Source organism: Triturus cristatus, chromosome 11 (genome assembly GCF_964204655.1).
Source record: "Triturus cristatus chromosome 11, aTriCri1.1, whole genome shotgun sequence".
Lineage (NCBI taxonomy): Eukaryota > Metazoa > Chordata > Amphibia > Caudata > Salamandridae > Triturus > Triturus cristatus.
The window spans coordinates 956,278,490-956,295,665 of NC_140594.1; positions in this window are offsets into that span (position 1 = coordinate 956,278,490).

Below are 17,176 nucleotides of genomic sequence, written 5' to 3' on the forward strand. Positions count from 1 at the left end.
CTTAATCACGGGGTACTGAGAGTTAGAAACTCAGAACTCCACAAAGCATACGTAAACGCTTAAAAAAATGTCAATGTCCAGCTAGGGCTTTTACTTTTGAAAATGAAAATTACTTTAATTTAGAAACAACTAAATACCAACAATAGCATTACAAATGAACACAATGAAAACTATGCTTCTGTAGTCCCTCTTTAACTAGAGACCCTTATAAGATGTTCTGTCAATATTAGCCATTTCCTATGGTATGGCATGTATGCTATTTGTCATACAGTTAACAATGTAGAACCCTTTTCTACTGCACTTGTTACAGGGTTACAGCAATCAAAGTCTGCTCCTACCTTCTTTAAATCGGGGTCAGAAGCAACAATGTCTCCATCAGTTATGAGCAAAAGTACTACTTCATAGACTAACAAAATTGATGCCTAACCAAACGCCCATAAAGAAGATCAACTAAGGAATGCGGGCAAAGCCTTGGCGGCAGTAGCGTAGCAAGGGGAGGGGGATGTGTGGTCCTAACAATGTAGAATCCCTGTAACAGTGACCTAATACATTCCAATAAGAACATAACTTTATAGCATACACCTAACAAAGCACAGCTAAACACAATATACATACCCCCTTCTTATAATAGTACAAAACAAAAGAACTAGAGTGTAGCAGTATAAAGTGACTGCCACATAGAGAATATGTAAATTCAATAATACACATAATTTCTAGAACGAATAGGAGGGGTCCTAATTCTACAACTACTCCTTTGTTGTTTGTTATCACCTGCACCACTGGTGATGTCACCATCAAATTCTCTTAACATACACGGATTGGAAACACTGCTGCTATCACCTCCGTAATTCAAAGGACTAGGGGTACAAACAGAGCCAGTACTTCTCTCCAAACCATTGCAAATGAGTCAAATCTCCTACATCAAACCAATCATTACCATCTAATCCTTTCATACCACTATCATTCTGACATCTTACTCTCTGACAAATAATCTTAGCTCTTTCTTCACTCAACTTAATCAAAGCATTCGGTTCCCCCATCCTCTATCTTGTAATAAAACAGCGATCCTGGAAACTCTTACCACTTTAACAGGTTCCGTAAATTTAGACACTTTAATGGGTTTTGTAGTAAGCACCCAGTCACCAGGAGCTAAAACCGTTTCCTACACATGCATTCTTCTGTCATAATTCTTTTTGTAGGAAGCTAGTTTTTCTTTCACATGTTCTCTTACCTTCTGTACATCCAGGCAGTGAACTTGTCCTACTCTATCCATTAACCAAGAAGGACTCAACAGTGAGATAGGTTTCCTGCCTCTCAACAGCAGATAAGGTGAAACATTGGTGGTAGAGTGAGGTGTAGTATTATAACTCCACACCTTATGAGGCAAATACCTAGAAACATCCAATTTATTAGCAATAGCTGTTTGTACACCTTCTTTCAACAATATGTTAGCCCTCTCCACAAGACCACTGGATGCAGGACTATACAAAGAAACACAAATATGTCTAATAACATTCTTCCCAAGAAATGTTTCCATCTCTTCAGAAACAAAATGTTTCCCGTTATCGGTAACTACTTCCTTAGTTAAACCCTCAATCAAAAATAATAGTTCCAAAAATGAAATTAGAGCACCAGAGTCAGCATTTTTAACAAATGTAAAGTACAGCCATTTTGAAAAATAATCAATAGCTGCAATAAGGAACTTTTCATCACCTCCAAGAATATTAAAAGGACCAGAGAAATCTAATCGCAACATCTGCCATGCACCTTTAGGCCAATCTACAGGACATAAGGGTGCAGTAGAGGTTTTCCAATGTTTATTCTGAACATAAATACGCAGCACACTTATCCACAAAAGATTTGACCAGCCCACCAATACCAGGCCACTAACAGGTCTGTTTGATTTTCCTGACAGTAGCTGAAATACCTAAACACCCTTCATGAGCCAAAGAAATGATATTACCTCTTAACCCTTCTGGTGGTACAAATCTGTCCTGCCTGACTAAAATTGTGTTGACTAAAGAAAGTTCAGAAGCAAACCGTTAATTAAAACGTCTTTACCCTTTTCAAACACTCATCCTTTCTGCAACTCTTAAACCTATCTACAGAAATGTTAATCTCCTGCATAACATCATTCACAGTTAGCACAAATTCGAAATCATCATCCTTAATAGAATCATCATTGTCACTACTTTCAAGCGGTAAATGGGAAACACAGTCTGCCCTGATGTTTTTGCCGCCTGGTAGATACTGAATGTCAAAATTAAACTCTTGCAATTTTGCTAGTAATCTGATCAGTCTTGTGGATGCCTTATTGGAGCAACTATCTCCTAACATGTAGATAAGCGGTTTGTGGTCTCTGTGAATAACTGAAATCTGGTTCCCCATATGTATATCTTAAACCTTTCTGCAGCCCATGAACACGCTAAGGCTTCCCATTCTATAGCGCTATAATTCATTTCAGCACTACTAAGAGTTCTTGAAGAATGGTATATTCTTGTCCATTAATCATTTGACTTAATACAGCACCTAGCCCTTCGGAGCTGGCATCAACTGTTGCAATACTTCTTTCACCATGTGTAAAGGGTCTAATCGCTGGTGCCTCCAAAATTAACTTTTTAACAGAGTCAAATGCATTTTGTGTTTCTTCCTACCAAATGTATTTAGCATTCTTCTTCAACAAATTCCTTAGCGGCTGCACAATAATGGCATAACCTTGTGTAATACTGGCTAAGGCCAAGAAAAGCCCTCAAAGCATCTTTATCAGTAGGCATGGGTGCATCATTGATGGCATTGAGTAAGCATAATTTAGGTTTTATGCCCTCACTTGAGATATTGTGTCCCATATAAGCCACTTTCTCTGTGATAAATCTACACTTGTTCCTATTCACAGTTATTCCATACATCCCCAATTTGCCTAAAACGTTTTCCAATGAATGCAGGCCCAAGGTTTCAGTATGAATAAGTATGTAATCTTGAAAGGCTTGGATACCCTTGTCTTGTGCAAATATTTGATCCATGAGCCTTTGAAAGACGCTGGCAGCAGATGCCAACCCAAATGGTATCCTTTTGTACATGTACACACCAAAGGGAGTAACAAATGTTGTTAATGGTTGTGACTCAATAGATAAAGGAATCTGGTGGTACGCCGAACGTAAATCAATGGTGATAAAGTACTTGCTTTCCCCCAGTTTAGCTAACATTTCCTGAATTCGAGGAAGGGGGTGACAGTCCACAACTATATTACAATTGAGTACTCTTAAATCCACACATAGGTGAATATCTCCTGAAATTTTGCATGTGACAACAGCAGCGGAAACCCACTCAGACTATTCAACAGGTGTTATAATATTTTGCAAACACATTTAATCTAAAAGTTTTTTAAGGTCATCCCCTGCTGAAAGAGAAACTCGTCTAACTTTCTGAACCATAGAATCAACATTATTTTTCAGCTTGATAGTATGTTGGAACCCTTAAACTAAACCAACCTTATTGCTGAACATATTAGCAAATTTAGAAAGCAAGTCACGCAAAACTTAATCCTTAACAGAGATTTGTTCTGGATCGTTTACAGTACTTAGTTCTACTGATAGAACAGGTAAATACCCCAAAACCACTGGTTCACTATAACTTGGTTTCAAAATAATACCTAAATTTGCTTGATCTTGCCAGCCCAGAATGTCATGACCATTAAGTGCAACATAAACTTTTGTGGAGATCTCTCTTCCTTTAAGTCTAATGAATTCAGAAAAAAAAACAATCCTAATGATATTGTATTTCCCAAATGCTTTGGGATGACATCTGTGGGTTTGAGCAACATCTTAGACCAGAATTTCTTGAAGGTATTCTCATCCAGAATTGTGATTAGTGATCCAGGATCAGCCATGACACTTATGTCAACAGATCCAATCTGCACATCATAAATTGGTCCCTTACACCTCTTACCATCATTACATAAAGTGTTAACTTCAACTGTTAGCAAGACATTGTTCATGGCATTACATATTGATTCATCTTCTATACTGAGATGAATCACTTTACTTTTCTATTTGTTGGATCTACGAACAGTATAAAAGTGTCAATTGTTTTTACAAGTGTTGCACCTTTTGCCTTGTGCAGGACAATTGATGTTGTTCCCCATACAGTATTTGGACTCACATCTGAACAATGCTCCTGTTAACATCTCTTTTTCAAATGTTTTCTTAGTTTGGGTTGAAAGTGAAACAGTATTTATGTCTGACTCACTAGGATTACCTGAAGACGCAAGTTGCATAACTTTAGTACACTCTAACGATTTGTTAGCAAAATCTTGTTAAAATTTTGAAAGAAACTACAGAGCATTCAATGCTACGGTCAATATCCATCACTTCCTCTAAAGACGGATTTTTACATGTTAAAATGTGTTCTTGAATGTTTTTGTTAAAACAATTAAAAACTAATTGGCCAAACAACAAAGTATCTAAGTTGGTACCAAACTCACACTTTGATGCTAATACTCTTAAAAGTGCTAAAAATCTTCAACTGACTCTTATAGTGTCTGTTTACGGTTAAAGAAAACATAGCTTTCAACCATAACAGATGGTTCATCAACATAATGTTTACCCAAATGCTAATGCATCAGAAAACACATTCCAACTCTCATCACCAACTGGAGCTTGAACAATAGGAAGATTATGGAAAACTTCTTGTCCTGCGCTTCCTAGATGGTTAAATAATAAAGCCCTTTTCCTAGCAGCTGAATACTTAGTTGCATCAGTGGCTTCCATACAATTATCAAAATCTCTATACCACTTATGCCAAGTAGTGAGTGGTTTACAAGGGCTGTAGGAGAGTAGGATCTGCACTTATGTTGCCCCCACTTTCTTTCTGATGTTTACACTGGTTTCTGGCTATAATCTGGCTGGGACCCTGCTAATCAGGGCCCCAACCTCTCTGTTCTCTCTAAACAACTTGGAGTGCATATTAGATGCACTAGTGATTGGATACTGTGGTACCTTATGAGCCCCTAGTATATGGCACCTTAGGTACCAAGGGCATAGGTACTTCACAGGCCTACCAGGGGCTGAAGCATGTATTATGCCACCCCTGGGAAGCAGACTAAATCCGACACCACAGGCCTGCTACTGCAGAATGGGTGAGGTAGTGTTAGCACTCCTCACTGAGGTATAGGTTCCCTATATCTCTCCTTACACACACATATAAATCTATCAGTCACCCCTAAGGCAGGCCCTAACAATCCTGAGGGCAGGGTGCTTGGTTTCTATGTGAGGGGGTGCCTCTGCCTGAGCAGGGCCCCTCTTCAGCCCTCAGAGTCCATTCTATGTAGCTGTTTGTGGATGCGGCTAAACCATATATTCTTAAGTGCATTATAACCTAGAGGTAAATGCTAACTTTGGGGTGGCTGCATCAAAACATGTTGTGTTTGGTGTCAAACACTTTGGAATCATACCCCCACACCAGTAACTGGTGTGGGAGTATGATCCTACCCTTCTAGAGGGATAGACATGTACCCACTGTGGAAACACGGTAGAATCCTGAAGAGCCCTGGCATCACAAAATGGATGCCACCAGTCACAGACACTGGGCTGCCCTCATGCTGCTGACCGAAACTCGCAGTGGAGGAGGCCCAACAATAGGCATCCTTTCACAGGGAGGTGTGGTCACCTCCCAGACAGGGTTTAGTGTATTGAGGCTGGGTGGGTGCACTCCTAGAGTGCTTTGAAGTCCTGCACTGGGGGAGCAGTAGGCTCCTCTGTGCATATGCCAGCTCAAACTGCTTCATGGGCTACCAGCCCCTGCTCTGGCGCGAAACTGGACAAAGGGAAGTGGGTGTAGCTACCCACTCCCCTGACCCTCCCATAGGAGTGGTCATAGAGCTAGTCCCTCCCTTCCTTGTAGTATAAGATAGGGAACCCTTGCCATTGCAAACTAGATATCCCTGGATGACGCTCTGAAGAAGAATCCTGGACCTTCGACGTTCCACTACCTCTGAAAGACTGAAGAATCTCCCTTGGAGTCAAGGAGTGACTCCCCTGCTTGGCAGGCACCAAAACTTTGAATCAATGGTCGCAAACATTCCCGCTCCCGCCGGAGTCCGAAGTCCCTGCAGCCCGGGATGTGGATTTCCTGACTTCTCCAAGGCCATCGTGAGTCCCCAGCGACGCTGAGGCAAGTGGACCCCATGAGTGACGAGGAACTGCAATACCTGGGTACCGGGCACTATTTTCTAGTGGAACCCCTTCACGACGTTCTACGAACTTGTGGTCCAAGCCTCCAGCAGGATTTCCTCCGAAGATCAGAGGCCTACCTTGTCCCGAGTGACCGTGGGCTCCTGGTGAGTGAATCCTCCCGAGGCGTCTTCGCGATCCCTTGCCGGTTGGCTTGTGGGTCCCCAGAAGACTTTTCTACAGAACCAAAGGGCTCCCCTGGTTGCTCCAGGCCTGCCCTGACTTACCCTTGCTGGGTGAGTCCCTCAGACCTTTCTAATCTGCACCGCTCACTTTTTACACTTTCCACGAGACTTGCTGTTGCCAAGGCTTGTTGGATCCAATCTGGTCGCCCACACAGCAGTAAGCTGGACCTCGTGGCTGAAGAGCCAAGACACCCGTGATCACCTGAAATCACCCAACGACTGTGGGCATCCGGCTTCCTTGCCCCGGGTCACTGCCAAGTGACTTTGAACACTGTCCCTTCTGCTTTCAGGTCTTCTTTCTTCTGAATTCAGCCTTGGATTCCACCGGACACTTCTCCTGTCTTCACAAGCAGCAAGTCTTCTTTGGCTCCCATTGAAAACGACACCGCGACCCGACACCAAAAGACACACATACGCACTCGGCTTCCCTGGGTGAGGTAACTCCAGCACTATGGTGCTCCTGTCGGTGTTGGCTCTAGAACTACTTACCCTGTAAGTGACTTGCTTGTAGACTCTCCCGAAGTACCCTAAAACTTTAAAATTCCAACCACGACTTGCTCCATTGAAGTCTATTGGGATCCGTGGATGTGTTCTCACACTGCATGCGTCTCCCGTGGGTCCTTTACTTACCTGCCTTGGGTGGATTAGTGAGGCCCCAGCGCTTCGACAGGCCCTAGGCCTTGTCCCCTCGCAAGTCGATCTTCCTAAGTCTCTTTTTTAGTATATGGTCTGGTACGCCCCTAGGGCCCCAGCCATATTTGTGCTTAACTTGTTGTGAATTGTTGATTTTTGCATATGTCCTTGCCTTCTAATCTCACAAAGAGATTAGTAGAGTGTGTTAGAAATAAATACATATATATTTTATATATATATCTGTGTGGTGTCCTTTCATTTGGTAATTCAAGAGATTATAAGGTAACACAAGCTGCTTTACATTCCTCTAAAGACTTAGCCTGAAGGCTGCTCTCGACAGCTACCACTAGGATAGCTTTCTTTAAAAGGTTGTCTTAAACTTATCTACCATAAGAGTCGAATTGTACTGGTGCAAGGTGGCCACATTAACTAGTGACTAGAATATACCAGGCCAACTTCTCAGAAGGGTTTAGTAGAAATAGGGGTGGTTGCATCACATCACTAGAAGACGCCATATTAAAATACGATAAATAAGTTATTAAACACTAGGTAGTATTAATAATAAAAAAATAAAAAATACCATGAAGAACGGTTTGATAAAATAGTCAAAATCTGTGCTTGTCACAGAGACAAGCGTCGCAGCAGGAGTCATGATGTGTGCTTGTCACAAGAACAAGCGTCGCCGCTGAAGTCACGATGTGTGCTTGTCACAGAAACAAGCGTTGCAGCAAGTGTCATGTGTGCTTGTCACAGAAGTAGGCACTGAAACAGGCGCAGAAGAAACTCACCCAAGTAATGTGTATCAGGTAGAAGAAAGAAGATAGGCTAAAAAGGTCCAAGCATGTGGCTATCTCGGAGATGAGCCATATGGAAAACTACGTGTATGCCAAAGAAATAGAGAACAAGCAGCCCAAACAGTCAGAATGGCTGCCAATAACGTGATGTATGTGTGAGTCACGTAATTTTCACAGGCGATAGAAGTAGTGCTGGAGCAGAGTAGACAGATGTCGAGAGACGCAGAAGGATGTCACAGCACAACAGCTATCGTGGATAGTCCGCGGGACAGTGGAACACCGAAGATCAATTGCATTCAAAGCCAAACACTCAGCCAACCGGTGATCACAAACACACACTCCGGTAAGACCAAAGTTCACAGGAAAGTCAATGAAATGAGGTAAAATGTAGGAAAACACACGAACAGAGATAGTGAAACGAAATAAAGAAAACTGACGTATCTCAGGAGGCGATCCAACATAGAGCAGTCCAGGAACTTGTAAAGCGGTGTAGAATAATCGTCCTTGTGGTCGGTGGGTCCGCTTTCATGGTGAAATCATCGCCAATGAATATAGTAAGGTGTATAGTAAATGAAGATCAAATACCTTGCTGAATTAAATGGAAGGTTTATTCCAGTACAACAGACCCACGACAGCTCACAAAGGCAGCAGGGCAGTCAATGAGTAAGAAGTCATAACAATCTAGAATCCCTGTAACAGTGACCTAATACATTCCAATAAGAACATAACTTTATTGCATACACATAGCAAAGCACAGCTAAACACAATATACATACCCATACACTACACTGAGGTTGTCTGTATTCTTCCCTGTTGGTTTTGCAAGTGCCTGTATAGCTCTGTATGGATTAGGTATTTTCTACAGTATCACCCAGGAGCATTTAATTGCACAGATCTCTGCATGTTGCACTCTTCTTCTACTGTTGACATCTGACTATGCTCTGTAGTGCCTAGGAGGAAATACTTTCCTGCTAGCTCCCATTCCCCCATCCCCTCTCTCCACCATGCTGCCATTCACGCTGCACCATTTGCCCCCGCAGCTGATGGAGCAAGGTTTCGTAAATAAAGAGACTTGCTCGGACGCAATCCTCTCAAATAATGTGTAACACTATAATCAACCTGTTGCATTACACACATTATACAGCATCTAGGGGAAGCTTTTCTATGTGTATTACTAACAAGTAAACCAAGTGTCCTAAAAATGGCCGCCAAAAACGCGGGATTTCACTGCGCATGCGTATACTGCATCTACGTAGTATGAAGTTTTCTATGCTTGGAGGGAAAACTTTGCAGCTGCGCAATAGCTTCTAAAATGGCTGCTTGAAACTCACATGTAAATGCGCATGCTATTGCTTAAACTAAACCTTATAAGTTCTACTAAATTCTAATGCGAAAGATTTATATAAGTAAATGGGGATAGAGTAGAGATAAGTGGTATACAGTGAATTCATTTTATTTCATATTCTAACATGTCCTTTTCTGACTTTATTATTAGTTCATATTTGGGCCTCGAAGGGTGACTGAAATTCCTACCCAACCTGATCTTTGCGCAAGCGCACTCAAACCTGACGGAAGCTGTGATGACAAAGTTGAAACTCAGCCAAGGTCGCACTGGCAAGAATCTCTTGGGAACTTAACCCATCGACCCTAACAGAGGAAAGAGAATTGTACAAAATATATACAATGTATTGATCATAATGTGAAATGAGGGTGGAAATAAAGATTGGGAAAGTTAATTATGGGGCGGGAACATTGAACAATGAACCTAAAGTAAAATATTACATTTAGTATGGTGTGATGAACTCTTCCCCTTGCCTTGCCCAATCAGAAGTAGGGGTTTTCACGATATTGAAACATTTGGGGGTGGTGCATACACATAGAATACTATAACTAAGGTAGTTTAGTTAGCTAGATGTTGTGAGAGGCAGAGGGATGGTCACAGCCACAGACCCTACAGATGCCAACTGCAGATGCCAGAGACCCTGTTCGAGAGACCAAGATACTGATCGGAGAAGCCGAACATCTGGAAGGGGAGTCGCAGAAGAAATATCGAGGAGAGTAGTGCCAGAGAGGGGTGCGACGCAGGCGTTGCACTTAGAAGAGGTCACCTTCCCGGTCCTGAACCTGTCTTGATCCTTCATCTCCCGACCTGTTCTGGAGAACATCACCTGTCTCCTAGGCCAGGGGTTTGGTCCTCACACTATCCTAGGTAACTATAATTCCGTGTAGTATGTCCTTGTACTGCTCTCTGTTTTCTCCCTTTTCAGGTACTGTCATTATGATATTTTAAATTGGGACTTATATAGAACCTGACTTTATTTCTTCCTGAAAGAAAACTGTGTAACATGGATTTGATCTTTGACTCACAACATTATTGATTAGATAAAACTCTTAAAACTCTTTGAGTCTGTGGTTAATTGGAAAAAAAAAGTTTAATATCATTTCTACTTAATATAACTCAGCAACTAGATTCATTAACCAGAGGGCATTCATTATCAAGGAGATCGAGTTGGTAAGAATTTGGTAACCAGGTAAACAATCTCGCACGTAAATCAAAATTGACCCCAGCGGTACTACTAGCTTATTATATGAATGTTTAGGGGCCCAGGTGAGTATATGGTGTGTATGTTACACAAGCTGGTAATCCGCTGGATCACAGCCCACTTGTTTTTGAATTTTATTTTCACCTTTTCCTTCCCAACAAACTATCAGCATGCAGTCTGCTTCAAAAGGATTTTTGATCATGCCAAGAAGGCCATCATCAGCATGTGCCCATGCCCCTTCAAACTTTTTCAGTTATGGTAACACAGCTCATTCATTCATAGCAACTACTTAAGCCCAAAAATGCATTGTCAAAGCAAATAGGTTTTACTACCGAGCCCTACTGACTCCACCACTGCTTAGCTCTCTCGACATCCGTTTCTCCTATAGCTCTGCTCCCCCAGTACTGCATTGTTTATCTTTTTACATCACTTTCTCCTTGTTTTTTCCTTTTCTATTTTGTCTTCTAATTGTTTCCCTTTTCTATCTGTCCACCTTTTCCGTCCTATTCCGTCATTTCTCTCGATCCCAATTATTTGCGTTCCCTTTTTATAACTATTTGTTAACGTTTCTACTTCTCTGTCCCTTTTCCCGTGTTCTTGCTCTGCCTATTTCTTACCACCCTAAACTTCTTATTGATTGATCTCACTCTCCTCTGTTTATTTCTAGCTTCCTCCATTCGTAACTATTTTCCAACCTTTCCCTCCCTTCTCTTTTATTCATTTTTTGAAATTTCCTCTCTTGCTCAGGGTCAAAGTCAGATGATAAAAAGTAAGCCGGGGACCCCACAAATGAGAGCAGGTACTCACCACCAGCACCCTTCAAGCGAGGCAAATGCAGAAATCTGTTTTCCTCGGTGGTGGTATTTATGGCCTGGTAGAACCCATGACAGAGTGCTTTAGGTTGCAAAAGGCTATTTAAGCTACGTGTAAATGGCATAATCATCAGACCCTATCAGTATTTGACTGCTTTTTATTCTAAATTATATAAGCCTCGGACAATGAAAAAACTATTAGCTTAAAATCAAAGAAGGCCCTAGACTCCATTGAGAAATCAAGGAAGCAATGACTTCATACACAGCGCTTTTGAATCTCAGCTTCCAGCTAACAGCCTGATTCATTTGGGTTCAATTTATTTTATTTTCCGGTGATGTAGTAAAGTGCACTACATTTGCTTACATGCTTCCAAGAAACAGACCAGAAATAATGCAAATTAGGGCACGTTTACCTGGAAAAACAATTCATCAGGCATAGATTTTTTTATGCATACTTCATGGTGTCGCTCATGAAAAGCGCTTTTCCAAAATGCATCACATCTGTGCATAAGTAAGGCAAAAAGAAGTTCATGATAATTAAGCATCAATTTGCAATCACTAGAGTGGAGAGAATGTTGTCTCCAGGATGTTCGTGTAGTGTGCATCACATAATGGTTGCTAGGGTACCATTATAAAGGGAGCAAGCGCTCTGCTAGAAAACGTAAATGTAGCTAAAAAGAAGCTATTATGAACTAATAAGGCGAGTCTTGCTACATCTTTTGTTGTTAAATTGCTGTCTTCATTATTTTCCTGTTTATATTCTTTCTGATGGCAGGTGGTCAAGAGACGTCCGACGGCTCACACCAGCCTGATAGAGTTATAGGTATATGTCTGCATAGCTTGCCTGATAGAGTTATAGGCATATGCCTGCATGGATGTATGAAGTTATAACGCATGCTGTTACAACGAAAGTTTTACAACCCGAGTGCATTGACAACGCAGGACATTACAACGCAAGTCTTTACATCGACTTGCACTAGATGGCGTGCTAACATTAAAAAAGTGTAATTTACTATTCCAACTCCAGTCCACGTAACAGTAGGGAAGGTGTTGGGATAGTAAACTACACTATTTTTAATGTTAGCACGCCATCTAGTGCAAGTCGATGTAAAGACTTGCGTTGTAATGTCCTGCGTTGTCAATGCACTCGCGTTGTAACAGTTTTGTTGTAATAGTAGTGCGTTGTAAAAGTTGCGTTGTAAAGGTTGTTCCCCGCCTGCATAGCTTCCCTATAGGCACGTTCAGCATTAAGGAAACAGAAATCCTCGTAAACGCAGGCAATAATAGGAATAACAAGCCTTTACAAAGAAAAAAGGTCTAGCATTTTATTTGCATATATGGAGTGTTGCTTATGAAAGTATTAATGGAGAAGGTGCCATATAGAGAGGGATGTATGAAAGCATTATTGTTGAAGTAGCATATGGGTTGTCAAATGTTTTATTGTCTGTCATGCAAAATATAGGAAAGGTATCTGATCTACATGTAAATTGAGTAAAAGGTTAGCATACCTCTAGTTAAAATATGGAAAGATTTTTATATATTGCCAATCTAGTGAATCTAGGGTAAATGCTTTGTTCATAAAATGTGCAGTGAAGTATTTATGCACAAATTTAGGGATTTGGAAAGTGTTTTTCTTATTTTAACATGAAAAGACTATGTTGAGAAAGACATTAAAAGTGGTATGCATCTCTGAGCAATCTGCAGATGAAGTAGCATGTGGCTAGCAAAATCTGGTGCTTATTTTTTAGACACTGAGAACCTTACATTGCTACTCCAAATGCTGTGCCTGTTTCATGAGTGAGAGAAAGCAAACATGGCTGACTTCCTTCCTAAAATTGTTTTGGTTAGTGAAACTAGCATTGTCAGATCCGTACCTGAGTTGTACGTTAGTGAAGCTTGGTAAACAAGTTTGTATTGGACAACAGCCAATACGATTGTCACTATGATGGGAGTGTTCAGAGGTGTAGGGGAGCACAGTGCGTGGTATTATGGGAAGCACAAGGCAGAAGAGGACAGAATAGGGCTTAAGAGGGAATGCAGGGTGCAAGGAGCAGTCATGTGTACAAAGGGGTGTAAGCTTGCTTTAATGTACAGCACAGGCAGCAGCAGTGCAAACCCTTCTCCACACCCCCTCCAAAAATACACATGCCCTTATACAATCAATGCTGTACATGGACATCTGCAGGTGTTCTGCCAGTATGCACAAGTGCCTCTATGTATGTGACCTGAGTACAGGGGTGCCAATATCCATATTAATCTGTGCATGTGAAAGCATATTAATAGCTTACTATCTGTGCATGAATATGCGTATGTGCTATACAAACGTCCACACTATTGGCTGTTTCAATGCTTGCTATGACAGCAGAGAAGGTGGACCCTTAAAAGCACCAGGCTAATTCCCTGTCATTGGTGCACCTCACATGTCAATGACTCTGTCCAGGCTCTTCTAGCTTAGAAAGAGGTGTGTCTAGCATGGGACTGACTCTGTCCTGATTCTGCAGGCTTGTCAGCAGTCACATCTGGCAAGTCTGGATAGGAAGCAAGAGAGGCAATGAGGAGCAGGCGAGAGCATGGGTGATCAGGAGAAGCAAACTGATGAAACTGGGGGTGCAAGGGACAACAGTTAAAGGAATCTGGTGGTGCCACCCTGTTCAAGAGAAAATAGGGAAGGACAATAAGTGCCCAGGTGAGTTAAGAGACTCCCACTCCCCAGAGCGTCTACCGTTACATCTCTCTTGTATCCCATCCATCATTGATGACATTTCCTATGTGCCCTCTGCTTGAAAGGGAGTTGGAAGCATGATAGATGGACTTTCAGAATCACCGGCTATCAAAATTTTAACTACACTTTATGGATGTTCCACCAAAATATTGTGCCAAGAATATCGAGAGACACAAATATTGTGTCTTACATAGTGTGATGTCAAAAACATCATGAGAAAGAATATCAAAGGCAAGAATATATTTTTTTACTATTTTTTAATATAGTTAACATAATTATGTGTTTTATGTGACTGAATTTTATAATGGCTGTTTTAGTTGTATTAGTTGTATGTTATTTTCATATTACTTTATTGTATTGTTTGAAACAACTTTATAATTTAAAAATATAAATGACTATAGTAGTGAGATGTTGAGTTTATAGGGGAATAGGGTGGGATGTAAATTTAACTTTTTTGATAAATTAGTTATATTTTAAATTCTTGCTGTTTAGTTCATTTTATTTGATTTCTAACAATGTAAAAATGATTTAAATTTGATTTGATTTTGTTATTCACTGATTACATGTATATTTCGGTTTTTTACATCTTTTACATTGATTGTTTTATATTTACATTTCTTTAAATTATATTGCTTTTAAATGTCATTATAAGTTTTACTTACTTTGTTACATATTATATTAGTGTGTTTTTATGAATGTAGTTTGTGGTCATTGTTATTTACATTTAATGATCGTTTTTATTGTTACTTTTAATTCTATTTTCCGAAGTTAGATAGCATTTTGTATTTAAAATAATGCTGTTGTAATCTGAGCCCCCCCTTAAAGGTCAACAATTTGCACAATATGGTTATCTTTGGAGTGGAAATAAATCTCACCCCACAAAGTCCAACACTTTCCCAAATGTGGTTATGTTTGGAGTAGGAATAGTAAATCCAGCCCCTCCAAAGTCCCAAACTTTCGCAATCTGGATAAGCATGGAGTGGGAATAGTAAAACTGACCCTCTCCCACAAAGTCTAACACTTTCCCCGATATGGTTGAGGTTTGAGTGGGAATAGTAAATCTCAGACCCTGCCATCCCCAATGTCCAACACGTTTCTAATATGGTTAAATTTGGAGATGAAGTGGTTGATCTGACTCTCTACAAAGGCCTCCACTTTCTCCAATGCGGTTGATTTTTCGAGTGGGAATAGTAAATCTAATCACTTAAAGTCCAACACTTTCCCCAATGTGGTTAGGTTGGAATGAGAATGGTAGATTGAACCTTCACCAAAGCACAACATTTTCTCCAATGTGGCTACATTTGGAGTGGCAAAATTAGATATCCTGTAAGTGCTAGCCTTGATTTGTATTTCTTCTTTTGTACCTTAAAAAGTTGTGGTAATTTAAAGTATACATTATTTGTTTCTTCTTTTAATATAAATTTAAGTGTATATTTTTTGTATTTTTATTATTAAAATTTTTAAACATCTCTTTTAATACATATCATTATTTGCTGTGATTATTATCCCAAAATTAAAACATTTCTGCATTGTTTTTATCAACAACAAAACAAATGTAACTTCAAGTTATTACCATTACATTTTTTATATTGTTTTACTGTACATTTTTCTTTATAGTTGTACAATTTGTAAACATTTCGTAGTCTTTCTCCCTCATTTTGGGCAGTTTGTGAAATCAGTTGGTGCAGTTTCCTGTTGCTGGTCTCTCATTCACTATTTTGCACTTATTTTCTGAGTGTCTAATAGTAGAGAGAGGGGTTAGGGTAATTTGTATGTGTTTTCTATGTATATATTATTATTTTTATTTTGTTTCCACTATAGATTGTTTTATATGAGCATTATGAATGTTGTTGGGTCGGCTTATACACTTATACTTTACATATTTTTATCTGGGGTGAGACTTTAACCTGGATGCTTTTTATTTCATTTGATGGAAAAGAACTTGGTTATTATTTGACCAAAATAATTTTTTTAATTTTCCTCAATTTTTTTTTCTGGTGCACTTATTAATTATTTTTTTATTAATTTATTTTTTTGAATGGATTACCTGGATTATTGAGGTTGTAGTGAATATTCTATTTTTGTCTGGTTTATTTTTGCTTTATTTTGGTGGGTTGGCTCTTCTTTTTTGATTTTTTTAAGGATTGTATTTTTTGGGTCATCCCCACAATTCAGCTACAATATTGGAACTCTTATTTTTTTAAAAATGTTTATATTATTGGAATAAGTTACAATATTGGCACTCTTAATTCGTTTATGTTGTTGGGTGGGCAATGGTAATTGGTTGATATTATGTAAGTTGATTTATTATATATATCTTTGACTTTTTATTGCATAAGGATATTTGTACTTATGGAAGAAAAGTGTTGTGTTATTTGAAATAATGTAGGTTGTGTTGGCATATATCAGTCAGTCAGTCAAACAAACTTTTTTTGGTATACACTTTGACACCATAAAAGTGCAGCATCAAAATACAAGACATTTGTCAATAAATTATAACCATAAAATCTTATAAATTCATAAAAGCTAATACCATTGGTAATAAAAACATGGGCACAATTTATATGTCTCCTAAAGCTCTTCTCACTCTGACTGCTCCCACAAGAAAATAGGCAACTGAGTGACAAACATTCCTAGCTGGTAAGAGCTATAAATACAAAAGCGCTGACCAACCTGTTTAAAATTTACCATCTTCAAAAAATGTGTTTTAGGGCTCTATACATGGGACAAAGCATAATAAAAGGCAGAGTGTTCTGTGTAAAAATATTAGCCAAATTCCTGAGTCAGTAGTCCATCCCGACCTGAACCTGGTGCGGAGGTATCTATGAAAATTAGATAGAACCAAACATAAATATGACTCAATTGACAGTTTAGTTTGAATCATGATTGACTGTCTGACTGTCTGTTACAACACCCCAGCTTATGTCTCCATCTCTTTCCTTTGAACAAAGGCTTTCTTGCTCCAAGTTATGTCAGTGTTTGAGATCTTACATGGTTGGCTAAATAATTCAGACCGACCAAGAGCCCTAAAATTCAACTCCATGAATTTAGGCCAGGCATTCGGGAGCTCGAGACAAAACCCCAGAATGAGATAATTCTGCAGGCTTGTCAGCAGTCACAGGATGTAAAGATAAGACCTTACTTTCCTTAGGTGGTGACTCTTGATGTTAAAAGTCCTAGACTCAGTGTTCTTAAGCCCAATAACCATAACTTGGGATTTTTTAACAGTGGTGCTTGAGTTCAAGTTATCCATGAACTCA